The 27,612-nt window shown below is 40.0% G+C and overlaps 2 long non-coding RNA genes across 2 annotated transcripts in view; one reads left to right on the top strand and one right to left on the bottom strand.

The window, feature by feature from the left end:
- Positions 1-26,024, bottom strand: part of LOC125080144 (uncharacterized) — a 120,529-nt gene extending 94,505 nt beyond the window's left edge. The window contains exon 1 of the long non-coding RNA XR_007121221.1: positions 25,857-26,024. This is a non-coding gene — a long non-coding RNA (uncharacterized LOC125080144). The remainder of the gene's footprint in view (positions 1-25,856) is intronic.
- LOC125080143 (uncharacterized) lies at positions 10,676-17,759 on the top strand. The gene is made up of 4 exons (XR_007121220.1): positions 10,676-10,792; positions 13,152-13,240; positions 15,050-15,126; positions 17,598-17,759. It is a non-coding gene; the product is annotated as an uncharacterized LOC125080143 (long non-coding RNA).
- Positions 26,025-27,612: the final 1,588 nt, after the last annotated feature.

Below are 27,612 nucleotides of genomic sequence, written 5' to 3'. Positions count from 1 at the left end.
GATCTATTTCATAAACAAATTCAGTGTGCTGATAGGTCTTCCACTCTGATACCTAACTCTTGTACTGTCTGGAGAAAAGCCCTACACTCTCATTAACAAATGGTATTAATTCTCACCTTTCAATGCATCAGTGAATAGAAATATTTAATATCCAACTAAGGAAAAAGCAATTCCTCCTCTTTACAGGAACTGGAAGAAATCTTTCTGTAAGAGCAAGGGGTAGTTACCTTATATGACCAAGACCTTTATTTTAAGGCCTACATGTGGGAAGCCACATATGCTCTACAGGTAAATATTTCCTCTTAAAATGTAGCAAAATCCCTTTGCTCAAAATATAATTTAGCATTAGTAACTCTGCTAAGTGCTATACCAACTAATCCTCACAACAAACCTTAGAAGTAGTTACTATGGACTCATTTTACACATGAAGGGAATGACGTTTAGAATGCTTCATTCGTTCATCCAGTAATCTCTACGGAGCGCCTACCATTGCGTTTAGCAACATGGCAGTTACTGGTGGTCTTAGTAAGAGTGCTTTCACTGGAGGGAAAACCTGATTGGAGTGGGTTCAAGAAGGACGAGGAATAAATTATTTGGAGATAGTGACCATGATAGAGACTACTATTTCACAGAGTTTTGCTACAAAAGGAAAGAGGGGAAGTGGGGGTTTGTGGTTACAGAGGAAAACAGGAGGTCGAAGGGGGCTTGTAGTAAAACGAGATTGCCGCATGCTGGGATGGGAATGGTTCAAGGAGAGAGGGAAGTGTTGTGGACCCTGGAGAGAAAAGGTGGCGAGATTTGTTTAGCTGAAAGCAGACAGCTTGTCTACAGTGACAGAAATGATGTAACAGGAAGATGGGTGTGGTGTAAAGGTGGGAGTCTGTGACAGTTCTCTTTTTTGATGCCTTAGTTTTTCTCAGGAGAGTAGGAAGCAAGGCCAGTGACTGCAAGGGAACATGGGAAAGGAGGTGTGCAGAGAGTGGACATAGGCAGGAGAGTAGATAGGGAATGTGGCAGGGAAGTACGGGACAGGAGAGGAGTACAGAGCTGGGTTTGTGGCTTCGTCAAGCAAGGATGCCCAAAGCGAGGGAGGGCACAGAAATTAAAGATATATGCAAGGGAATGATTACTGAATGACAGTGGAATCCTGACAAGGCTATGAGTGAACAAAGGCCTTGAATGTGGTGAAGGACTCACGCCCATGGATCACTGGACCAGCGTTCCTGATAAGGGTCAGCATGTTGATGGAGTTGATTAAGGCAGGGAATTGGAAGAAGACGATGTTCAGAGTGGATAGCTGAAGTTGGAACATGGAGGTCAACTGTTTCTCAAGGTCATACAGTACCGTGTTGCAGAGCTGGGGTTCAAACCCACGTCTCTCTGCTCCCAGAGCCCACCCCAGCACATAAGCATCACACTGAGCGCACAGTGAGAGACGCATGGGCTCAGAGAGGCACTGTTGTCTTTCTGGTATCATTCCTGCCAACAGGGACCTGAAGCTTTCTGTGGACATTCAGAACCCCGCGCAGGACTGCAATGCAAAAATCCTCTTGCCTCCCCCGCCTCTCTGCCTCTTACAGAAATAGCAACCAGTTCAGGCAGGCTGGGCAGCTTCTGCGGAGGACATATGTTTGCTGATGAGGGGAAACAGACTGGGCGGGCTAATGGGAAAATGTAGGGTCCCTTATGGGTCTGGTGTTTAAATATCAGTTTCTGGGGCTTGTGCCTGCATGGCTTTCTCCACAAAACTGATCATTATCTTTGCAGGTCCACACCTCTCCTGGGGGTGCTTGGAAATGGTACCCACCCTCCGCAGATATTAACCATCCTCTACTAGCAAAACCGCGACAGGTCTCATGTGGTGTTGTATGTGGGGCAGAGTTAAATACAAAACAGACACCGAGGCACGCTGAGATCGTGAGGCAGACTGACGACAGCCCAGGAATGCTGAGATTGAGGCCCCGTCTCCTATGTGACTGCTGACAGTAGGAATGTTAACCCTAGATTTCCGGCCTGGAGTCTGATCACAGCAGGGAACCATGTTCTCTTCTCTCTGTCTCTCTCTTTCATCACCTCCGCACACATAGTCAGTCTCTCTCTCTCTCTCACACACAGTCTCTCTCTCACACACACTGTCTCTCTCTCACTCTCACACACTTACATACACACACTGTCTCTCATACACATACTGTCTCTCTCTCACTCTCTCTCTCTCACCCATACACTATTTCTTACACACTGCCTCTCATACAGTGTCTCTCTCTCGCTCACACATTGTCTCTCACACATACATTGTCTCACATACACACAATGTCTCTCATCTACACACACGCTCACACAACATCATAAAGCCTGGAGGACTGTGTTCAGGTGTTTTGATAGCTGTGTGCCTGGAGCCCACATACTGTGAATTTTGGAAGTCATGAGAAAAATATACTCTCTGGTCGCTGGAGATCCAATGATCATTTAGATGAGACTGATCAAAGAAGCCATAGGATTTGCTCCTATGTGAAGTCTGGATGTTTTGGAGTTGTCAAATGATCTCACAGTTCTGGTGCCTTGGGCAACCTAAATGAAGGACCAGGTGTCTGTAACAGTGTTCCTGGCAGCCCTCAACTTCTCTCTCAGGGAGACAGAGAAGCTGGGATTTTGTCCAAGAGGCACTTTATGCCTCAGACATTTCAGAGAAAAACATGACTCAACCAGAGACATATAATTTAATACTGGGTTTATCTAGAAAGAGAGAGGCAGAAGGAATAATGATGTCATGTGTATGAATGTTCATCCATGCATGCATGCATGTGTGTGTATGTCCTGGCAATTCTGATATATTCTCTCACCTCAGCCACACGTACATATACACGCAGTGGCACGTCATCTTCCATACCTACATGGGAACTACCATTCTAGGTGTTTCACCTGGTCCCTTTCTAAATGTGTGCGCTTTTCCTGAGTAATTATCCAAGATGATAATGAACAATGTCATCTATGTGGACTGACTTTTTAGCGTCCTGTTAAGTAATTGAATCTGAATGTAATTATATGTATTCAATAATTTTCTGTACTTTCTAGCTTAAATCCACTCTAACCACATTAAGGAAGATTCCCCAACGAGAAAATCAACTTCACAAAAACTTTCATAAGAGTCAATACCCAACACTATGGCTTCTCTGGGCTTGAAGTGGAATTATGTCCAACCAGGTTTGTCATCATTAAAAGTCTGCTCCTGGATGAGGAAAACATACCAGACCTAAATAAAATATCTTCCTGCTGTTCAAGGAATTAGCTCTATCCTACCCCATTTTATCTTTCTGTACATCTATCTTATAATTTCCAGAATGTTTTTTATCAGTCCCATCCCACTTCTAGTTGGTGAACTGAGCAAAGAGGGAGAGGGGAAAAATGAAGGAAAAAAGAGAGGGAGAGAGGAATAAAAAGGTGGAGAGAGAACATACAGTTGGTGAGCACTTAGTATGACCCAGCAAATGCCTACTACGTAGGGGCAGATTTTGCTCAAGGGCTATTGATGTTGCCCCTTCCACCTAGGAGATTACAGTCAATTTCCATTGGGTAACTGCCACCAGCAGGACTGGATCTATTAGTGATTGGAACTCAATGTAAATAATTTCATAATTTATAATTCTGTACCATTCTAGTTCTAAGTCACCATAAACAAATCACGGCGCTTGGACGTTATGAGGATTCTTACTAAAGGAAACAGCAATATGACTAAAGCATTCACGTGCGCCAAACTCATGCTTGAGTCACATCCAATTCTTCTATGACTCACCGCTGTGGACAGTAAAAACATGAATCTGGCCTACTCACATCTGGATTCTGAGCATGGGCTAACTACAGAAAGTGCTTCAGTTCCCTTGCTTTGGAATAAATACACACTGAGAGGACCAAAGGGACCAAAGCCCATGTCATCTGCAAAAGATACTCTAGCCCGGTGTCCTCACAACTCTCTTGCTTTGGGTGGTTCAGTTTATCCCACCTTTATCCAGGGGCTCAGAATGTGCAGCAGGGAGTGAAGGCCAGCATGGAGAACTTTAGAAGTTGGTTCAAAGGATGAGTGGCTCTCATGAGGGAGAGAAAGTTTGTGGCTGGTCAGCAAATATCAAGTGCCTTCTCTACTCTGAGAGACAAAATCCTTGCTGTGCCCATCTCTTTGAGTTAGCCACAGAGGTGCAGTGTGGCTGAGGCTGCTGGTGCCCTGTACATGTCCTCTCCGGCTTTACATTTCAGTGTCTAGGGCACTAATTTCCCACTTTTGGCCTCTGCCTCTTTTTGCCTGGGGGGTTTTCTCTGACCTCCAGGAATGATCTGCCCATAGAAATGGCATTCTGGAAATGTTGAGGATTCCCTGCTTCTGGGAGCAACCATTGGTAAGTAACTGATGGGAAGAACTGCTCTCTTGCGTCTCATTTGGGGTAACTCAGAGGATCATACTTTACACTGCCTTCTCGAATTCCCCAGTGAGGTTAAGCTCCAGCTGACCACACCAGTCACTTAACTGATAACACATTATTTATTGGTTGGCTTCTTTTCTCCGACACATTTCCCCACTATCCTTCCAGTGTTTCCTGGGATCACCTCCCAAATAAATTACACTTCAATCCTAATCTCATGATCTATTTCTGAAGGAACCCAGACTAACACTCAGGCCATCTTTTCTCATCATAGTTTTTCTCACCTTGGTAGAACCAGAAGCTTAAATAACTGAAATTCTCTTGATCTTTGATTATAAACCAGTGTTGAAAATCCAAACAGCCACAGAGATGAGGCAAGTTACATAAATAGGAGAAGTGAGCTGGATAGAGATTATGCTAACCAGATGGGACATACGCCGTCTCAAAGAGCAGCTGCAGCTCAGCCCCAGCCAATTGTTGCCATGTGGAAAAGTAGGCCCATTGTAGCTGCATCAAGTTTTTCATGAGACTCCAGAAATCCAGATTTTTGTGTAGAATCCCTTAATATGTAAATGTTGGCCACAAATTTCAGATGATTTTATAACATTCAACTGGCCAAATAAAACACATCTGTGAGCCATATTTGGCCGAGGGGCCACCAATTTGCAATCCCTGTTACAGAAATACACCCTTAGCTAGAAATTCATAGCTGACACTTAAAGTAACAAGAGTTGCTGCTCTTAAAATGAATTTTCACAGCTATTGTCACATTTCTTGAACGGGTCTTGTTCTCACCCCATCCCTAAGTGGTTGTAGCCAACGCTGCATATCTGCTTAAAAAACAAAAGAGACCCAAGTGGAAAGAGAACGCTAATCATGGACTTGGCATTGAACTGTGGTTTGGCTTCATATGATGTTCTTTGAGCCAACTGGAAAGGAAACCACCACCCAAATCCGTCACGACGTGTGCTATCACAGTGGGTTTAAATTGGGTGGAAATGTTGTGAGTTTAATAAAATGAAACTGCTGAGATGTACATATATATCTGGGTTTAGCTGATAGCTCTTTCAAGGGCATTGTGATGTCAAATATGTTTGGCAGTTTCAATTCTCTTAGCACCCACATTTGCACTGTTCTTAAGACAGGGGGTGATTGGAAGCATGTGTGCTAACAGTAACCATGCATATTGTGTGGAATTAGGGAGAGTGTGGAGGTTTTACTCTGACTTTCATGATTCTAAGCTAAGCTAACCCTTTCCAGTTGTGTGGGAGGAGAGTAACAAGGGGTTACATCATTTTCCTTCTTTTTCTACTTGTTCTTCTTTTTTTTAATTTTAGGAAACAACTTGAGGCTTTTAGTCTATCTTTTAATTTTGACATTTAGGAACCAAAATGCACAAATAATAGGAGGTGAGACTCTGGCATAATCATCTCCTCCAGTAAGAAAGATCGCTATCAAAGGGTGCTTTTAGTTCTGTGTATGGGGCCATCACACATTGGTTTTGATAACTGTACCATGGTTGTCTAAGATGCTGATGTAAGAAGAAGCTGAGCAAAGGATATGTGGGAATTCTGTAAACTATGTTTGCACATCTTCTGTTGATCTGAAACCATCTCAAAATTAAAAAAGCTTATTTTTTAAGACTGTTATAAACAAGATTCTAGGGCACAAAAGGGATAAACCAGGTAAGCAGAACTTACAGAATCCTGCATTAGTAGGCTTTCAAAGTGGGAGGACCTTGGCATGCTAATATAATACAGAGAGGGATATTTAGTTTTACTTTACAGACAGAAACCCAAGTTTAAAGAACTTTACTTACCCAAAGTTTACCCAGCTAGTAAGTGCTTGATGATAGAGATAAATGACTATGAACATCTTCTGGAGCTTAAATGTTTTATAATAGTGATTCATAGGCAAAGGGAAAAATAAAACATTAAGATATAAAAGGCTAGATATAGGTAGTACAAGTGAATGTAGGAATTTTTTTTGAATAATTAAAATGATATTCCGAATCAATAGATGAAGGATTGCTTCTTCAACACTGTTAAGACAACTGAGTCTGAATTTTGAAAAAAAAATTACTATGGAGCACACTATCCCCTGGCCCCTCCCAATTTACAGAGAAATTGAGCTGAGAGTAGAAAATGAAACTGTAAAAGGGCTAGGAGAAAATAAAATGACTCTCACTATGAAATTTTGGTGCGTGCAATATTTTCTAAGAAAGGTAGAAACCATAAAAGAAAAGACTGATGGATTTCCTTAAATTAGAAGCAAATATACTTTAATGCCCCAGAAACTACCCATAGTGTTCAGAACTCCACAAGTTGCCTCTTTATAGCTACATCCATTTCCTTTCTGCCCCCACCCCATCCTTTATACCTGGCGGCACTACTTTGTTCAGCTTACTAAAATTTCATCATTTCATGAATATTATATACATGGGATCATACAATAGTTATCTATGCTTTGGCTTTCAACTTGCCTAGATCATTGTATTTGAAGTGAATTTCCTGTGGACAATATATAGTTGGGTCATGTGCTTTTAATCCACTCTACCAATCTCTGTCTTTTAACTGTTGTATTTAGACCATTTACATTCAGTATAAATATTGATACATAAGGATTTAAATCTGATTATATTTTTTGTTTCCTGACTATTCTGTTTTTGTTTCTCTATTTTCTTTTTCCTGCCTTCCTGAGATTACTTAGACATTGTTTTTTTGAATTTGATTTTCATTTATATATAGCATTTTTTTGTTCTTTTTTTTTTTGGTGAAGCTATTGTCACTACATTATATGCAACTACTGATATACAACTTATCATAATCTACTAGTGTCATCATTCTACCAGTTTTAGTGTAGAACGGGAGTCTTCCCCTCCTTGATGTCCCTTTATCCTTTCTTATTTATAATATAATTCCCTCATACATTTAGAACAACATCAGTTGGTGTTATAATTCTGTTTCCACATTAAACATAATTTAGAAAATTCAAGAGGAGAGGTAAAGTCTGTTGTATTTACTCATGTCTTTTCTTACCATGATTTTTGTTTCTTCCTGATATTTCAGAGTTCCCTTTTCTATTGTTTCCTTTCTGTCTAGAGAGTTTTCCCTAACAGTTCTTTTAGAGTAGAACTTCTGGCAACAAATTCTTTGTTTTCCTTCATTTGAAAATCTCTAGATTTTCTCTTCATTTTTTCTTTTAAATTCCAGGATAATAAACATACAGTGTTATATTAGCTTGAGGTGTACAATATACTGATTCAACGATTCTATATATTACTCAGTGTTCATCACAATAAGTGTACTCTTAATCCCTTTCACTTATGTCACCCATTCCCCCATCCACCCCCACTCTGGCAACCACCAGTTTGTTGCATTTAGTTAAGAGTCTGTTTTTTGTTTGTTTGTCTCTTTTTTCTTTGTTCATTAGGTTTCTTCTTAAATTCTACATATAAGTGAAATCATATGGTATTCATCATTCTCTGACTTAGTTCACTTAGCATTATACCCTGTAGATCTATCCATTGTTGTTGCAGATGGCAAGAATCCATTCTTTTTTATGGCTAAGTAGTATTCCATTGTGTATGTGTGTGTGTCTGTGTGTGTGTACACACATATACCACATCTTTTTATCCATTTATCTATCAATGAATGCTCAACTGCTTTCATAATTTGACTATTGTAAATAATGCTGCAATAAACATAGGGGTGCATATATCTTTTCAAATTAGTGTTTTCATATTCTTTGGGTAAATACCCAGTAGTGGAATTACTGGATCATAAGGTAATTCTATTTTTAAATTATTGAGCAACCTCCATACTGTCTTCCATAGTGGCTGCACCAGCTTGCATTCCCACCACCAGTGTACAAGAGTTCCTTTATCTTGGCATCCTTATCAACACTTGCTGTTTCTTGTGTTTTGATTTTAGCCATTCTGACAGGTGTGAGGTGGTATCTCGTTATGGTTTTCATTTGCATTTCCCTGATGATGAGTGATGTTGAAAATCTGTTCGTGAGTGTGTTGGCCATCTTCATGTCTTTTTTGGAAAAATGTTCACGTCTTCTGCCCATTTTAATTAGATTATTTGGATGGTTTTGATGTTGAGATATGTTTAAGTTCTTTATGTATTTTGGATACTGACCCTTTATTGGATATATCATTTGTAAATATCTTCTCCCATTCAGTAGGCTGTCTTTCTTTTAATTGTTTCCTTTTTTGTGCAAAAGCTTTTCATTTTGATGTAGTCCTAATTGTTAATTTTTGCTTTTTTCCCCTTGTCTCAGGAGACATAACTAGAAAAATGTTGCTCTGAACATCAGAGAAATTACTGTCTGTGCTCTTTTCTAGGATTTATATACTTTCAGGTCTCACTTTTGGGTCTTTAATCCATTTTGAGTTTTTTTTAATTTTTAAATTTAATTTCAATTTCACTAACATATACTTTATTATTAGTTTCAGAAGTAAAATTCAGTGATTCATCAGTTGCATACAACACCCAGTGTCCATTGCTTCCAGTGCCCTTCTTAATGCCCATCACCCAGTTACCCCAGCCTCCCATAATCAACTTCCCCAGCAATCCTCAGTTTGTTCCCTATAGTTAAGGGTTTCTTACAGTTTTCCTCTCTCTTTGTTTTCCTCTTATTTTATTTTTCCTTCCTTTCCCTTATGTTCATCTGTTTTATTTCTTAAATTCCACATATGAGTTTATTTTTATGTATGGTGTTAGAAAGTAGTCCAGTTTCATTCTTTTGCATGTAGTTGTCCAGTTTTCTCAACACCACTTGTTGAAAAGACTGTCTTTTTCCCATTGCATATTCTTGGCTCATTTCTCATAGATTAACTGACCATATAAGCATGGGTTTATTTCTGGGCTCTCTATTCTGTTCTATTGATCTATGTGTATCTTTTTGTGACAGTACCATACTGTTTTGTATACTATAACTATGTAGTTTATCTTTAAATCTGAAATACTGTACTGTTGTGATACCTCCACTTTTATTCTTCCTTTTTAAGATTGTTTTGACTATTTGGAGTCTTTTGTGGTTCCATACAAATTTTAGGATTATTTGTTCTAGTTCTATGAAAAATGCCATTGGTATTTTGATAAGGATTGCATTAAATCTATAGATTGCTCTGGGTAGTATGGACATTTTAACAGTATTTGTTCTTCCAATCCATGAGCATAGACTATGTTTCCATTTGTTCATATCATTTTCTGATTCTTTTATCAGTGTTTTGTAGTTTTTAGAGTACAGTATAGTCCTTCATCTTCTCAGTTAAATTTATTCCTATGCATTTTATTATTTTTGGTGCAGTTGTAAATGGGATTATTTTCTTAATTTCTCTTTCTACTACTTCATTATTAGTGTATAGAAATGCAAAAAATTTCTGTACATTGATTTTGTACCCTGTGACTTACCTGAATTTATCAGTTGCAATAACTTTTCTGTGGGTCTTTAGCATTTTCTGTATAGAGTATAATATCACCTGCAAATAGTGGGAGTTTTACTTCTCCCTTACCAATTTGGATGCCTTTTATATCTTTTTGTTGTCTGATTGCTTGTGGTTGGGACTTTCAGTACTATGTTGAAGAAAAGTGGTGAGAGTGGACAGCCTTGTCTTCTTCCTGATCTTAGGGGAAGAGCTCTCAGTTTTCATCATTGAGTATGATGTTAGCCATAGGTTTTTCCTATACAGCCTTTATTATGTTGAGGTATGTTCCCTCTAAACCTACTTTGTTGAGGGTTTTTTTATCATGAATTAATGTACTTTTCAATTGCTTATACTACATCTACTAAAATGATCATATGGTTTTTATCCTTTCTCTTGTTGATATGATGTATCACATTGATTGATTTGTAAATTTTGAACCACACTTGCATCACAGAAATAAACACCACTTGATAGTGGTCCCTATAATTCAAATGTTATTATGCTTGATGATGATGCTGAATTCTCTGTATCTAGTTTCACTTTTTATTATTCTTTTTTCTTTTTCCTGTTTGGTTTGGTTGTTTTCCATTTCTCTGTCTTCCAGCTCACTGTTTCATTTTTCTGCTTCCTTTAGTCTACTGTTTATTCCCCTCTCCCCAGGCAGGAGTCACTTTGGAGTGGTGCTGGCCACTGGGAACTGCTGGCATAAAGCCATGCTTTGTGGAGTGCAGTGGGTTGAATGGGATGGATCTGTAGGAGAGTGTGGGGGGGCACACTCTTAGTAAAACAAGCTGGCAAACGTTTGTGCTGATTTCTATTGTTTCCTGCAGGTGTCTGTATATCTAGGCTGGGAGGCAGGGGAGAAAAATGGCACTAGCCAGCTCCTTTCTTCTTCGAGAAGTGTCATAATATCCCTGACCCTCCTGTACAAGTTCTGAAATTAGTAAGTATATCTCCTTTCCATATACTCCATTTTTCAAACTGCTGCTTCTATGCAGATTCTCAGCAGGGGCTGTTTGTTGTTCTGTCTCTTTAAGGGCAGGGACTCAGTTTCTTATTGTCCTCCAGCTCTCCCAGAGCTGAGCCTGCTGATTTTTAAAGTTCCAGGTGTTAAGCCCCAGTGACTGTAAAAACTCATATAGTTAAGCCCCTCCAGTTTTCAAAGCCAAATGGTAAAGGGATACATCTTCCCAGTGGGTGCCTCATGCCTGGGGTGGCTGGTGTGGGTTCTGGTCCTCTCCCTTCTCCATGCTTGCAGTGTCCAACACCCCACTTCTCCCCCTAGCCTTCATCTCTCCCAGGTTAATTTGTTTCCTAACCATGTATCTACCTTTCCTAGGGTTTTTGATGTGGCCTTCCTTTCTACAGTTAGCTGTAGAGAGTCTCTTCTGTGAGTCTTTGGTCATTTTCAGTGGGTGTCTTCTGGGTGCATCCTTGGGACAAGGTAAACTCCTATAGATCCTCCTCCTTTGCCTTCTTCCCCAGAAGCTCAAAGTTTTCCCCTTCATTCTCAAAGGATATTTTTGGCAGCATGAAATTCGGGGTTGATGAGGTTTTGTTGTTTTGTTCAGTACTTAACAAAGTATTATGTTACTTCCTTCTGGCCCCCATAGTTTCTTTTTTCTTTTTTTTTTTTTAAAGATTTTATTTATTTATTTGACAGAGAGAAATCACAAGTAAGCAGAGAGGCAGGCAGAGAGAGAGGAGGAAGCAGGCTCCCTGCTGAGCAGAAAGCCCGATGTGGGGCTCGAACCCAGGACCTGGGATCATGACCTGAGCCGAAGGCAGCGGCTTAACCCACTGAGCCACCCAGGCGCCCCGAGCCCCCATAGTTTCTGATGAGAAATCCACCTATATTAGAATTGTCTTTCTTGTACAGGTAAGGTTTTTGTTTTGTTTTCTGGCTGCTTTTGAGGGTTTTTTTTTCTCTTTGTCTTTAGTCTTCAGAAGCTTAATTATGATAGTCTTCTTTAGTTTTTACTCTGGTTGGGGTTTGTTCAGCTCCTTGAATTTGCTTATTTCTATCTCTAGTCAAATTTGAGGAGATTTCAGCCACGATTTCTTTGAGGACTTTTTCAGCCCTCCTTCTTTCTCCTCCTTTTGTGGAGCCCTGGTAACATGAATGTTAGATCTTTTTTAGAGTCCCGCAAGTCTCTGAAGCTATGTTTACTTTTTTTTTTTTTCCAGTCTCCACTCTGTTGTTCAGACTGGGTAATTTCTACTACTCCATGTTCTAGGTCACTGGTTTCTTTCCTCTGTCTCCTCCATTCTTGTGTTGAGCCCATTGTTTTAGTGCAGTTATTGTTTTTCCAATTCTAAAATTTCCATTTGATTCTACTTTATGTATTCTCTTGTCTTGATGAGACTTTCAATTTATTTTTTCTTTTTTTTTTTTTCAGGAGTGTTCGTAATTACTCATAGAGCCATCTTCACAATAGACTCATTAAAATCTTTGTCAGATCACTTTGGGATCTCCATCATCTCAGCATTGGTATTTATGGTCTCTTCTCATTAGTTTGCAATATTCTTGGTTCTTGGTATGATATTTGATTGAAACCTGGACATTTTCATTTTATGTCATGAGATAATGAATCTTATTTAAACCTTCCAGTTTAGCTTCCCCCCCTCCCCCAACACTGCTCCAGCAGAGGAAAAGGGCATACAACCTCATTACTGCTAGATGAGAGTGTGGATTCTAACTCCTCATCTTGTCTCCACTAACACTGGGATGCAAGTGACCTCATTATGGGTTGAGGGTGAAAGTCCTGGTTTCCCACTTGAGCTTTTCTGGATATCACCCTGAAGGGGTATTAGGGCACCTCATTTAAGCCTTGTAAGGGTGGAAGTCTAGCTTTCTCACTGTTCTTTTGCTGGTATGTGTGGAGGTGCTCTGTAGATGGAATAGAGAAGTTATTGTCTAAACATTTTCTGTCTTGCTCAGCTGCCCTTTTCCTGATCCTATGGTTTTATTGGGGGACCAATGTCTTTATAGGGACCAAGTCTTCATTGGGGCTCTTATTGTCTTTCCTGTTGCAGTTTACTAGTTGCTGGTTTCTTCAGCTCCAAAACAGAATATACAAGGCAAAAAGAAAACCCAGAGAACTCACCACTGTGTCTTCCCTCATATTCTAAGATTCCTGGCTGCTCAGCCTTCCTCTCTTTACCTCTTAGAGTCTTCTTAAGCTTGTTTTAAATATAATGTCCAGGGGTTTTATTTGTACTCAGTGGGAGGAAAATTAAATTTATTCCATATTCCCAGATGTGGAAATCTCAATATTGCTTTTATTTATATCTGTTTTTAGAGGGTGGCCTTGGAAGGCTGGAAGTCTTTCAGAAACCTGAGTTGAGTATGCATGATCTCATTTATTCTGATGGCAATCCTATAATGGAGGTAATGTCTTTCAAGTGACTTTTAAGACTCAGAAAGATTAAGTAAATTGCCCAGGATTATCCAACTAATAAGTGATAGACCAGAATTCTAACCCATGACTTTTTAAGACAGGAACCAAAAAAATGTCTAATCTCTGACTCTCCCTGTCCCTGGCACCTTCATTAATATTTACTAACTTTTACTAAGCACTCAAATGTATAATAGGAAGATAGACTGGAGGTGTATGTAAAGCAAAGATCCCCATCAGTTGGTAAGGTAGGGGATAGTACCAGCATGTAAGGGAACAAAGACCTTAATAGGTAGAAGTGCCAAGAGAACCCGAATACCCCCCAAAATCACACAGGCCTTGAAACTGGAAGCAGGTAGTGTATGTTCAAGGCATTTTTATTTAGCTAGAGCTAAAGGACAATCTACCTTACTCAGGTGAACTCTGTCTTTATGATGCATGAGAATGAGACTGTAAAGGTATAATATCTGTGAATTAAGGAAGTTGAACTATCTGGTGATCATTTCACACCATAAAAGACAGAGAAACTTGCTGATGGCACCCCCGGCAATGTTTAAAGTCAAAAAAGAACTCATGTCCCCTGTGTCCTGATTCAAAGATATTTCCACTATAAAAAGACAGACTCAGGACTGCTTTCATTGCTAAAGGGTAAAAGATATAGAAAATATTATTTGGTCTAAATGAATAGAAGAAAATGTACTGCTTCCTCTTAGTCATTAATATTATCTTATTTTAACTCAGAACAAAATGATTAGGTCTGATGACCGAGGCCTCTCTAGAACAGATAAAATCTGTATGCTCGGGATGAAATTTGGTCGGGATGAATTTAGATCAGATCGTTCATTTACTATTTCACTTGTATATGATTTCTTTAAGAATCCTTCCAATGTTTCAAGTATGTGTAACCTTGGAATCTGCCCAATCCTAACCCATTGGAAACAAGTTACCTTTCTGCATTTCTTTACCTACTTTTCCAGTGTTTTGATGAGTCATATTGATTCTGAGTTGCTAAAAGCTGAAGACTACAAATTTCTCAAGAAGGCCACCTTCTGAGGTCTTTGCTCTCTTTGAACAGAGAGTGACCTCTGGTTTCTTGTCATTCTTAGCCAAGATCATCAGATTTATCACTGGCTCTAATAAGCCCAGTGTTACTTGATAAAGTATATATTGCAAATAACAAATGAATAAGAAGGCAAAAAGAAATTTTATTAATTAGATTAGAAAATTAAACACTGTAATGTAGTTCTTTCTAATATTTTGACTGGGAGCACTAGAACATTAGAGACAATCTTCTGGAATTTACTCAAACTTTTTTTTTTTTAAAGATTTTATTTATTTATTTGACAGAGAGAGATCACAAGTAGATGGAGAGGAAGGCAGAGAGAGAGAGAGAGGGAAGCAGGCTTCTTGCTGAGCAGAGAGCCCGATGTGGGACTCGATCCCAGGACCCTGAGATCATGACCTGAGCCGAAGGCAGCGGCTTAACCCACTGAGCCACCCAGGCGCCCCTTACTCAAACTTTTAATGATCTTGCTTCAGGCCTTCTGATACCCATCTATTATCCCTTGCAGAGTGATCACAGTTAAAGAAAAGTATCAGATGGCAAAGGCTGGGCAGGACTGCTCTATAAGTAACACCTGTCTTTCTGATCTTAATCCTGTCCTAAAGAGACAAGGCATGTCCTATCAGGAAGAAACTCAGGGAAGAAAAAGGGAAAAGGCCTGTGCTATGCTCAGTGTTATGGGAAGAAATTTATCTTTACTTATGATTGTACCTTTTAAATATGTTTTCATTGATGGCAGCCTCCCTAGCTTCTCGGCCTTTCATCTGCTGAACACCATCAGCCGTGGAATAGCATCACTGTGTCTCTCATTGCCAGGTACACACTTAGAATAACAAGAAAATGCCAGTTTGACTTAAGGATAACTTTGATGAAGCAGTAAAAACTAGTAATTTTTAGATACTTAATAAATTACTAACAAACACTCAACTATTCTGTAATAATGAATTTATAATCTATAAAGGAAAATGCATTAGAAAATAATTTTTATAACTAATTATAATTAATTTTAACAAATTAATACATTGTTTTAAAATAATTTAAGCTTTGATTACTTATCTTTTTATTATTTTGTGTTGTGAAATGAGAAGTACACATAAAGGAATCCCATTGTACATCAGCATACATATAATAGTTGCTTCTAGGTAAAGCATTTTTTGGCATAGTGAGCAAAACTGGTCTCTTTTAAATGAAATATTATAGCCACTCGGAAGGATAACTAGTAAGTAAACTATGGTTATTCAGACTTGGGTATTTTCTCAAAATGAACCAAGTGAGCCTGTCACTTCAAGAAAAATGAGAGCATGCATTGCCAATGGTAAAAGTTTGAACTTCCAACCAAAAATTATAAACTCCTATCTTTCACCAAGAACTTGGCAGCTTCCCAATATTTAAAGACTTCTCTGATGAGGTTGGAAGTGATATTAATGGCAGTTTTATATGCTGTGCAATGAAATTAATTAAAATTTTGAAGGTCTGCATAACTCAGTGAAGCAGTATTTTTCAAAAGATGGATGCATGACGTTAAAGAATCATGCATGCTGAATGATCCATTTAAAATGCAAGACAGACCAGTAGATTTTAATATAACAGGTAAGGAAGTTTCACTGATATGACTCAGATTCCACATGGCAAGAACCTTTAAGAAGTTACCCTCTGTTGAGTCCTCCCCTTTCCCACTACTTCTGTGGGGCCAATTTTCTTCAAGTTAACATCTCACTACCAGTTATGGGAATCCAGCTGTTTTCTACAAAACCAGACATTGAAGGGATTTGCAAAAATGTAAAAAAATAAAACATAAGAAAGTTACTTCTCTCACTGTTTTGTTGGTCTATTTTAGAAACGCAGTTATTTTCCTAATACGTATTATGTTAGCATGTTGTGTGTTTATAATTTTTAAATAAATTAACAGATACTTTAAATTTTTCCGTTTTAATTTCTAATACAGTGAAAGAGAGCTATGCATAATCTACATAAACAGAAGTGTTTGGAGGTCCTCAATCATTTCAAGAATAGAAAGAGATCCTGAGACCAAAAGTTTGAGAACCATTTCTGTAGGCCATCTTTTGATAATTTTTTCCCATTTGGCTTTTAAAGGAAAAAATAATGTCATTATCTTTAGGGGGACTATTTGGGATTTGTTTATCTCATTTTTTTTTTTCATTGTGACAGTAAGCCAATAGGTGTTTGCCCACAGGGCACCTTGCTGAGAAGCTTCCAACAGTGGGCCAGGGGTGGGCTATGCACAGAGAGCTAACACAGTTGCATTGTTTGGTGTGATTTTTCTGGCTTCTTACCACGGATCTGCTCAGTAAATATCTTAATTCAATAAAGAGCTGTTTAGCACCTGTCAGGTAGACATCATAGCACTTCTGAGAACACAGGTCACATATGATGTGGCCCTATAATAGCACAGTTGATTGAAAGAAACAAAAATAGCCAAGTTGTATGTGATGCCGGGAAGTATTCTAACTGCTTTTCTCCTGGTGTTTTCTGATGCAATCCTCACAACTACCATATTTTAGAATAATTTCCATTTATCAGAGCAGAAAATTGAGGTTTAGGCAAGATTTATATCTTGCTTAACATCACAGTAAACTGCCAACCTGGCAGATGTATTTAATGTCAAAGTCTGAACTTCTAATTTTCCCTGGAAATACTATTAGAAATGCTGTAGCAGAGCTCTAACAGAGTGAGTGGAAGAGGCTGACTGTAAGATGGGAAACCCTGGCACTGAGTGGGACCCTGAAGAAAATGCAGACCTTCCGCCCCAAGGGAGGTGTTATCTAGACAGAAGTTACTGCTAGAGCAAAAACCCACAGCTACTACTAGGACATCTGCCTGTTTGGAGTCTCGTGACTTGAGATTGGAAAATTACATAGAACAAAACTGAGGAAGACTTTAAAAGGGTGGTTGAAGATTTTAGACTTACTTCAAGAAGGGGGGCAACCTTAAAGATTTTGCAAAGGGAAGTGGCAGGTTCTAAGCCGTTGCCTCGGGGAGATAAAAAGGGTTACAGTTAGACATCTGTATTCACTTAGCTTAACTCTTGCTCCAAAGGAATTCCTAATGACTTCATGTGCAGCAGACCAGAGCTTCTGCCCACTTGGCATTAGGGTGTTCTGTGTGGCTTTGTTTTGACAAACCTTGACCATGACCCCCTCACATGAAGAAGAGCCTGGGTCACAACTCCCTCTGTGGCAGGAAGCCCTTTGCCTACTACTGTCAAAACCACATTCTCAAAGGGAAGCCTTTCTGCCCTGATCTTCTCTCTCGTCTTCTTCCTTCAGGTGGTGGATGTCAACCTATTGAAATCTCCTTTGAATGTTTGCAGGAAGTTGGTTTTTAACCAGGGGAGGTCTCAAGCAAGCCTAACAGGACCAGAAAACTAGAAGCAGGAAATCTTGTGGAATCCCCCAGCAAACCGGCTGTCACCTACTCCTCTTCCCCCTGCCCTCTACTCCTCTTCCCCCTGCCCTCCTCACTGAGAGCTGAGAACTCCACTTGGAAATCTTTTAGGACATTCCCAAGTGAGATGCCACTATTTCTCAACATTCTGATATGCACATAGGACTTACTGAAAATGTCGGGGTGGGGTGCCTTGTGATGATAAAAGTCACATGAAATTATAAAATTTAAAAATAAAAACAAAGTGCAAATTAAATTCTTCAAAGATCAATAAAGAAATGCAGACGTACCTGCTAATCTTTGTGGGAGCTGGGGAAGAAAAATAGGGAGGTGCTATTTGTTCTGGTAAACAAACATTTTTACTAAATCAGTCACAGGTAGTCTCTCTCATACAGGGTCCACACACACAAAACAGTTCATGAAAACCCCAACTAGAGTCAACCAAAGCACCCCTTCTCTGGGGGAGAAGGTGGCATGGGGAAGTCAGTAAGTTTATAACTATTAGACGAAATTTTAGTATTATTTTTTAATTTTTTTCTTAACTTTTTTTTTAGAAGATTTTTTTTTTGAACTTTTTAAATTAGAAGATTTTTTATTCATTTATTTGACAGGGAGAGAGACACACACACAGAGCGAGCAAAAGCAGGGGGAGTGTGAGAGGGAGAAGCAGGCTTCCTGCCAAGCAGGGAGTCTGATGCAGGTCTTGATCCCAGGACTTTGGATCATGACCTGAGCAGAAGGCAGATACTTAATGACTGAGTCACCCAGGTGCCCCTATTTTTTCTTAACTTTTTAAAAAGTTGTGTTTAACTGTCTAAGGGAGCTAACAGAAAAGTAAAATAATTTCTTCCCCCAGTAGGGGTAATGAAAGCCAAGGGCCAGGAAGAAAGTTCTTAGCTTCTGTAGAAGACAAACATCTTTTCCTTGAGGACAGACAGTGCTGATGTGTGAAAGGAGAGGACAAGGGAGGGAAACTCTGAATTTCATTGCAAACCACATGGCATGAGCAAAATACATCCATTTAGGTTGAATTCACTGTGAAGACACCAACTTGAAGTCCAAAGCAACTTGGTTCTCTTGAATTGAAAAGTTCTCTTAATTGAAAAGGTGTGTGTGTGTGTGTGTGTGTGTGTGTGTGTGTGTGTGTGTGTGTGTGTTTCTTTTACAACGAGTAAGATCTTTTCACATCCATTTAAAACACTGGTACCCATTTCATGTTCTGTTATTTAATGTATGGTTTCCAATTATGTTGTCAGTTGGAAATTCCTGGCTTCCATTTCTCAGTGTCAGTGATGCCAAGCATGAGGATTTTTCAAGTTTAAGCTGAACTTTTTCAAATCATTTCATTTTTGTTTTCCCATTCTCCTATTTTGCCATTCACAAAAACTCTAAGAAGATGGAGACAAACTAGAAAGATCCCTTGCTTTTTAAAAATCTCTGTGACATTGAGTAAGCATGCCTTCATCTCATCTTCATTTTCAGCATGAAGCTCATTAGCAGGTGGCTGACTGGGAAATCTAGACAGAAGTCATGAATGTGGCAGCCTGAAATCAAAGCTGATAGAGGAAGGGCCTCATGATGTAAGGGTCACATCTATTTGTTTCTCTGGATTGGTGTGTCTAATAGAAATTTACAGCTGGCCAGTAGTGTGGTGAGCAGAACACCACGTTAAGAGCAAAACATCATACTGGACTAGGAGGAAAGAAGGGGAATATCTGCATTCCATCTCCAGGAAAGTTAGAAGAGATGGTTTTTCCTTCTAATTGGCTATACACTATGTGAACATCAACACTATCGGGTTCCTGGGACTGTTGGCTTGTTCTAACTTGTTCACGGAACACAATTTTGTGTGCACCATCCACCTACTCAGAATTCTTCAGTCTCACTCCCTTGGGGCCAAGTTCAACTGCCTTTGTCTGATATTTAGAACCATGGACAATCAGGTCCCCATTAGTTATTCAAGAATTACAGACACTAGAATGCTGGGCATTGGAGATGAGTAAAATTGCCTTGGCAAAGATGGTTAAGGAAAAGGGAATCTAAGTACAGGGCAGAGAGAGGCAAAACTATGGAAGCTTGAAGGGCATGGTGCGTTTGGAGAATGAGAAGTCATACAGTGTGACCAGATGGTAGGATATATCCGAAAAGGGACCCGAAAAGATGAACTCTCAGAGAGGTAGGATGGTTCAATACAGGGTATTGTGAGCCACGCAGATGAGACTGAGTTTTGTTTCTCTACCCATTGGGGTAATCAACAAAGGCTTTTGCAAAGAAAGGTGTTATTATTGATGCTGGTTTTTAGAAAGGTGACTTTGTAAAAGTCACCTTTTAGGAAGTGACTTTTAGAAAGGTGAATGTCTGGATTGAAAGTGCCAGAAAAGGCCAAATAACTGCCAGAAGTCTTCTCAAACATTGTAATTCCACAAAAACATTCTACATTTGTTAGAAATTACAGAGATTACCAAGTGGCCCAAGACATCATGGTGAAAATATTTAGACAATTGGCAAACTCTTCTTTCTCTATAAGCTAATTCCAAAGGAGATAATCTTTAATCCTCTCTTCCATCCAAATTATTCCCTGTCTTGGAAAAAAAATGCCAAAAATGTTTGGGAAAAGGCACCCCACCCATGTCTTTTGGAAGGGCTGGTTATTTAGTTTCTACATGAGCCAAATTTTAATCCACAGGAATTTTCTCAGAAAAGACGTATTGCCAAATTCTCTTACAATATAATACTGGTGGGAACCCATGGTAGGTATTGAATGTAAATTGAAGTCAGAGAATATAAAAGAGGAAGGAGAATATTAACCACACGAAGTACTAAATGCCACAAATGTATTATGAAGTATTTGACACTTTGTAAGTCCATGTTGAAGATTCATAGTCAAAAAGGCATGAGGATTTCAGAGTTTACATAATCTAGATTTCCAGGGGCACCTGGGTGGCTCAGCTTGTTAAGCATCTCACTCTTGATTTTAGCTCAGGTCATGATCTCAGGATTGTGAGGTGAAGCCCTGTGTCAGGCTCTACCCTGGGCATGGAACCAACTTAAGATTGTCTCTTTTCTTTTTCCTCTGCCCCCAACTCTTTTTTTTTTTAAATCATAATCTATATTTCCATCAGATGCTTATTTGGTCATGGAGATTCTTGAAGAACATTCCATAAATATTTTTGAGCACTATGTGGAGCTCTGCAAACATACTGGTAAACAACACAGTCCCTGCCCTCATGGAATTGACATCTAAAATAGAGAAACAAAAAGATAAAGAGGGAGTTATCATAATATGATATCACATAATAATAACTATGATGTGAAAGTGTTTTGATGAAGGAAGTACACAGTGCTATGAGACCGAACAGGTTAAATCAGAGGGCAGGGGGTGCAGGGAACACATCCTTTAAGAAATGACAACTAAACTGACATCTAAAGCATGAGCAGGTCCTAGCCCAGCAAGACAAGTGGCCAGGGAAGAAAAGAGTGGGTACAACTGTGAGCAGTGTTCTAAGACAATGACTCAGAGTCAAGAGAAAGAAGTGCATTCAGGAAACCAAGTAGTTCACCCCAGCTGGAATTTATATATTACCATGTGTGTGGAGGCGGAAGGGTGGAGTATCCACAGATGAAGCTGGAGAGGCAGGAAGGGGCCATATCCCACCAAGTCTTGAATACTTGCAACAGAATTTGGGTTATCCCAAGGGCAGTAGAGAACAACTGACTGCTTTTTTTTTTTTTTTTTTTTTAAGATTTTATTTATTTATTTGACAGACAGATCACAAGTAGGCAGAGAGGCAGGCAGAGAGAGAGAGAGGAGAAAGCAGGCTCCCCACTGAGCAGAGAGCCCGATGCGGGGCTCGATCCCAAGACCCTGAGATCATGACCTGAGCCGAAGGCAGAGGCTTTAACCCACTGAGCCACCCAGGCGCCCCCAACTGACTGCTTTTAAGCAGAGGAATCATGATCATATATGAATCTCAGAAAGCTCACTCTGACCATGGAGTAAAGAATGAATTCATGGATGTGGGCAAGTTGGAGGTAGGATGCCCAGCATGGGAGGATGTGATAATCCTCAGAAAAGGCGACAGTAGCCTAGGCAAGAAGAGTAGAAATGAAGACAGAAAGAAGGAAATGGATCTGAGAGGTATTTCCAAGAGAACATACTCAAGACTCTATAATTGTTGCTCAGGGTGTGGAAAAAAGTGGAGGTGAGGGTAACCCCAGATCTCTGGCTGGACTAGTAGAAGTGGTTAGTGAGGGAAAGAGGACAAACAGATGAAGAGGTGAAAACAAGGGGTTCAGTTTCACTCCTGTTAGGTTTAGTGTGTCTGGTAGACACTCAAACAGAGAACCTAACATGCCTCCGGGTATATGGATCTGGACCTCAGGCTGAGGTTTGAGTCATTAGCACACAGATGGTCATGCGAGTCAATGCGTGTATGGAATGCTCAAGACTTCTTGATAGCAGAACTCCCAAGCCTGTGTATTAGTACTGCTTAAAATGGAGACAACTGCCCCATGTGTCAGTCCTTTTCACCACAGCCTTGTGATCCACAAAGCCTATTTTATTCCATATCTAGGACCGAAGAGCATCTGTGTCTTTCATCGTATGTAAAACCATTTGTCTCCTCTCAAAGACATCACAGTTTTGAATCAATTACTTTACCCTTAGAGCTTACCTTGAGTCCATCATTCTTCCCCTTTATTTCTGATCTGGAGAAATCTATACAAATTTTGTGACATTATCTACCCACATAAAAGCATAAATGGAGAATCCAAAAGAGGAAAATGAGGTTTTGGTTTCAGGCAAAATAGCTGTGTTACGTTTTAAGGGGATTTATTTGGGTTATCTGATATTTAATTTAGACTGTATGCTTTCTACTAGCCTTTTAATTAATTCATCTTTTAGCTTGCCCTGACATGGTCAGGACTTATTTAGGTTCCCTTGTTCCCAAAGATCAAATTGCTTTTCTAAAGTACATTTGGTTTCTAAAACTTGGCATCTTTGAGCTTCTGGTGCCAATACAAAGAGCACATACATATTCCAACAATCCATGGATTGTTGTTAGTGAGAGGCACCAGTCCTGGCCTTTGGGAGGAAGGGCACAGCACATTTCTTCATAGGGGGAAGTGATAGAGCTATTATTACTTTCAAGACATCCCTGGTTTGTCCATTCAGAAAGGCACAAGTCAGGCTCTGTGGCCCGTTCAAAGGATGAGGCTGTGAAAATGGGTCCCCTGGTGACACTAGGACTGCCAGCCCTTCCCTTGAATCCACTGGGCAGCAGACGGTTCCCAGCACCCGAGTTTGTTAACCTTGACCTCTCCTGTCACCAAGGAAACACAACACTGCCAAGGGAACTTCCTCTGTGATTATCATTCAAACTGTGAAAGAATAGAATAGAAAATAGAATAGGAAAAACACCCGGAAAATTTCATTGCCCATTTCATGTTGCCGTTCAGCCTTTTTCTTTAGAACAAAGAAGCTCCCAACAATTTTTTTGAAAGTTTGGTGTTGGGTGGAGGGGGTGAGGGTGGGGTGGGAAGGAGAAGTCTGACCAGGACCTGCTGTGGCAGCTTAAAGTTTTACCAGCCTCTACTCTGTTTGAGGAACTGAGACTTACTTGCAGTATATTACTATACCTGGGATAATTTACAATTGCCCCCTAGAGAATAAAATACCTAGGAATAAATTTACCAAGGAGGTGAACGATCTTTACTCTGAAAACTATAAAACATTAATGAAGAAAATTAAAGATGACATAAACAAATGGAAAGATATCCCATGTGCATGGATTGGAAGAACAAATACTATTAAAATATTCATACCACTTAAAGCAATCTGCAGATTCAGTACAATTACTATCAAAATACCCTAGTATTTTTCACAGAGTTAGAACAAATAATCCTCAAATTTGTATGGAACCACAAAGGACCCCAAATGGTCAAAGCATTCTTGAAAAAGAAGAAACCTAGAGGTATCACAATCCCAGATTTCAAGATATTCTGCAAAGCTGCAATAATCAAAACAGTAATCAAAAAAACAGGTACAAATATAGACACACAAATCAATGGAACAGAACAGAGAGCCAGAAACAAACCCATGCTTATGTGGTAAATTAATCTGTGACAAAGGAAACAAGAATATACAACAGGGAAAAGATAGAATCTTCAATAGACGGTGCTGGGAAAACTGGACAGCTACATGCAAAAAGCATGAAATTGGACCACTTTCCTACACCATCCACAAGAACAAACTCAAAATGGATTGAAGACCTACATTTAAGACCTGAAACCATAAAAATCCTAGAAGAGAGCACAGGTAGTAATGTCTCTGATATTGGCCATAGCAACAATTTTCTAGATATGTCTTCTGAGGCAAGGGAAACAAAAGCAAAAATGAACTTTTGGGACTACGTCAAAATAAAAAGCTTTCACACCGGGGCACCCGGGTGGCTCAGTTGGTCAAGCCTCTAACTCTTGGTTTCAGCTCAGGTCATGATCTCATGGGTCCTGAGATTGAGCCCTGAATTGGGCTCTCTGCTCAGCGGGGGTCTGCTTGAGATTCTCTCCCTCTGCCCCTCCCCCCACTCACACACACACTCTCTAAAATAGATAAATCTTAAAAAAAAAAAAGTTTTCTCACAATGAAGGAATCCATCAACAAAACAAAAGGCAACCTACTGAATGGGAGAGGATATTTGCAAATGATATATCCAATAAGGGGGTTAATACCCAAAATATATAAAGAACTTACACCAACACCAAAAAATAATCTCATTAAAAAAATGGGCAGAGGACTCCAATAGACACTTTTCCAAAGAAGACCAACAGACACATGAAAGGATGCTCAACATTGCTAATGATGAGGAAAATGCAAATCAAAACCACAAGATATTACCTTACACCTGTCAGAATGGTTAAAATCAAAAGGACTAAGATAGAACAAGTACTAGAGAGGATGCAGGGGAAAAAGGAACCTTTGTTCACTATTGGTGGGAATGTAATTGGTACAGTCACTGTGGAAAACAGTATTAAAAACAGAAATATCATACAATCCAATAATTCCACTATTGGACATTTATCCAAAAACAAAAACAAAAACCCACCACCTGGAAAAGATATAGGCACCCTTATGTTTATTGCAGCAGGATTTACAATAGCCAACATGTGGAAGCAGCCTAAGTGTCCACTGATAGGTGAGCAGATAAGGAAGATGTGATGTGATGTGTGTGTGTGTGTGTGTGTGTGTGTGTGTGTGTGCGCATGCATGTGTGTATAATATATATAATATGCAGTCCCCCAAAATGATGAGATCATGCCATTTGGAACATTATGGATGGACCTAGAGGGAATTATGGTAAATGAAATAAGTCAGATTAAGAAAGACAAATGCCAATGTTTTCACTCATATGTAGAATAAAAAAAAAATGAATCAACAAACAAAAAAGCAGAATCAGACCCATAAATACAGAGAACAAACTGACGGCTGCAGAGGAAGGGGAGTGGGAAGATGGGCAAAATGGGTGAAGGGGAGTGGGAGAAATTCCAGTTTCTGTTACGGAATGAAAGGCATCATGGGGATGAAAGGCCCAGCTCAGGGAATACAGTGACTGATATTCCAATAGCATTGCCTGCACGGACCGCAGCTACACTTGTGGCGAGCACAGCATAACACAGAAGTGGAATCACTATGTTGTATACCTGAAACCAATGTAACACTGTGTGTCAGCCATACTCAAAAAAAAACAAATCAAAACATAACAAAAACCCAGAAGCAAAATACATAAATAAAGTTCCTAGAATCATGATGCTATCCTCAATATCATTCAACCTGAGTTGGATTTTCACCTGTAGGTTGCTAAGCAAACAACTATCGTTATTATTCTTTTTCCACCCCCTCCTTGAATTAGAACCAGAATTTGATAGCAATAAAAGAGGCTTGATTTCAATTTATAGTAGGATTGCTCACATAGACTTGGAAGAAACCATAGAAATCTAGATCCAACTGCATACTTGGAATTGTGGACAAGGTATACTGTGTGTGTGTGTGTGTGTGTGTGTGTGTGTACACACATACCCCTTAGAACTGAGCCCTCAGCTTTCTTCATAAATTCTACATCCAGAAAATTTTAATAATAACTTACTTGGTGCTGCATCTTCCTTTAACAGACCAGCAGTATGACGTCCAGAGAGACCATGTCCTTCTCTGGATTATTCTCTTCCTTCTATTGCTCCTCTTGCTCCTTTCTCTGCCTCTTCTACTTCTCCATTTTTCTCTTCCTAAAGTGACAAAGCTGCATAGTTTGAATTTTGCATTGGTTTGAATGAATGTTAAACAAGAGTGTTGAGTTCCACAGGTGAGGCCCAGTGCAGACAGAGAGTGGGAATGATGTCGGAAGGGCATGTGGGCTCACAGGGAAGTTAGAGGATCAAGAAACAGGCAAATGATCTCAGAAACACACTGGGGGTTTTGGTCACCGATGATTGCAGAGGCCCTGGCCAGCCGGAAGTCAGGACTGCATGTGTTCTTAATGTGTTTCCTAGGCCACTAGTTGCCTTGGCAAGCGAGCTTCCCTTCTACCTCCAGGAGTGGAGGAGATCAGCAGCTGCTGAGGTCGGGTGCCCACCCCCCCCAACCCCACGCCCCCGGTTTACCAGGGACAGAATGAAGACAGGAAAGCTTGGCAAGTTCTCAGAGCTCCTGCCTGAGTTTAACTCTGCCATCCTCCTCCTCCAAGAAGGAAAGATGTACTATACTCATCTTGAAGAGGTGAACACAGTGTGCTTTCATTTGTGATGTTCTATCACGTGCTGCTGTTTGTTCTAAACCTTGAAGTCTCTAGGCATGGGCTTTGGAGTCAGATGCCCGTACGTCTTAGCAGTGGTTCCAACACTGCTGGCCTTGTGCGAGACTCCTAATCTCTTCAGCCCTTGGTTTCCTCATGCGCAAAATGGCGACCACAGTAATGCCCATTTCAAGGGATGGTTATATGAGTTAGAGAAACAAAGGCACATAATGTGTCTGATGTGGAGTCTAACATGGTCATGGCTTCCAACTACCTCTCCTCCAGCCTCTGGCTCTGTTTTGACAACACAGACTGGCTCAGAATATAGAGAATGTTGAAAGGAAGGAAATTTTCTGTGTTCTTCGCTTTAGACTTAAGAATATAAAATGGTATTTAAAAAAATATTCAAAACTCATTTACTCTTTGTTTTTTATTGAGCTTCATAGGTGAATCTGGAGAGGGACAGCCAGGAAATTTGGTGTCACAACATCCACAGGTAAAATGCACCTCATGATTTTAGTGAATGCATAAAGCAGCATTTCCTCAGTGTAAGGGCCTATTTAGCCAGAGCAGCTCCATCTGGTGAAACAGTGATTTTGTTGTTTATACAGTAAAGCTTAAACTGTCCCTGTCCCCCCTTCCTCCAGGGGACTTACTTAAAAACAAGTCCCAGAAACCAGTCCCAGGTAACAAAGCCCAAATACAAGGCTGGGTCAGGCCAGGTGGAGGTATTCAATCAGTGGGGGCGCATACTGTCTCCCTAGTTACCAAGGAGTATGGGCCCTGCCCTTTGGGTGCCTTTTGGGTGCCAATTCTGACCAAGGTGATAGGCTAGTTCAAATATCTACTATAGGGTAAATTGTGATTCAGTTGGTCACTTATGTGTGACCTAGCAGGACTGTGCAGCTTTCTCTGTGTGTTACAATCTCATTGGCCACCTGTGTGTGGCCAGACCCAACCACATGGCCTTTGCCCTTAAAAGTTAGTCTGTAAGGCAGAAAGTGGTCACCTCAAGAGACGGCGCTGGCCAGTCAGTTTGGTTCTCGATGCTTGGCGCAAAATAAAGCTTTGCTTGACCTTCACTTTGTATCAGTCTCGCTCCTATGATTACGGA

The sequence above is a fragment of the Lutra lutra genome, chromosome 10 (genome assembly GCF_902655055.1).
Source record: "Lutra lutra chromosome 10, mLutLut1.2, whole genome shotgun sequence".
NCBI classification, from domain to species: Eukaryota; Metazoa; Chordata; class Mammalia; order Carnivora; family Mustelidae; genus Lutra; species Lutra lutra.
This window is presented reverse-complemented; position numbering and strand designations above follow the sequence as displayed.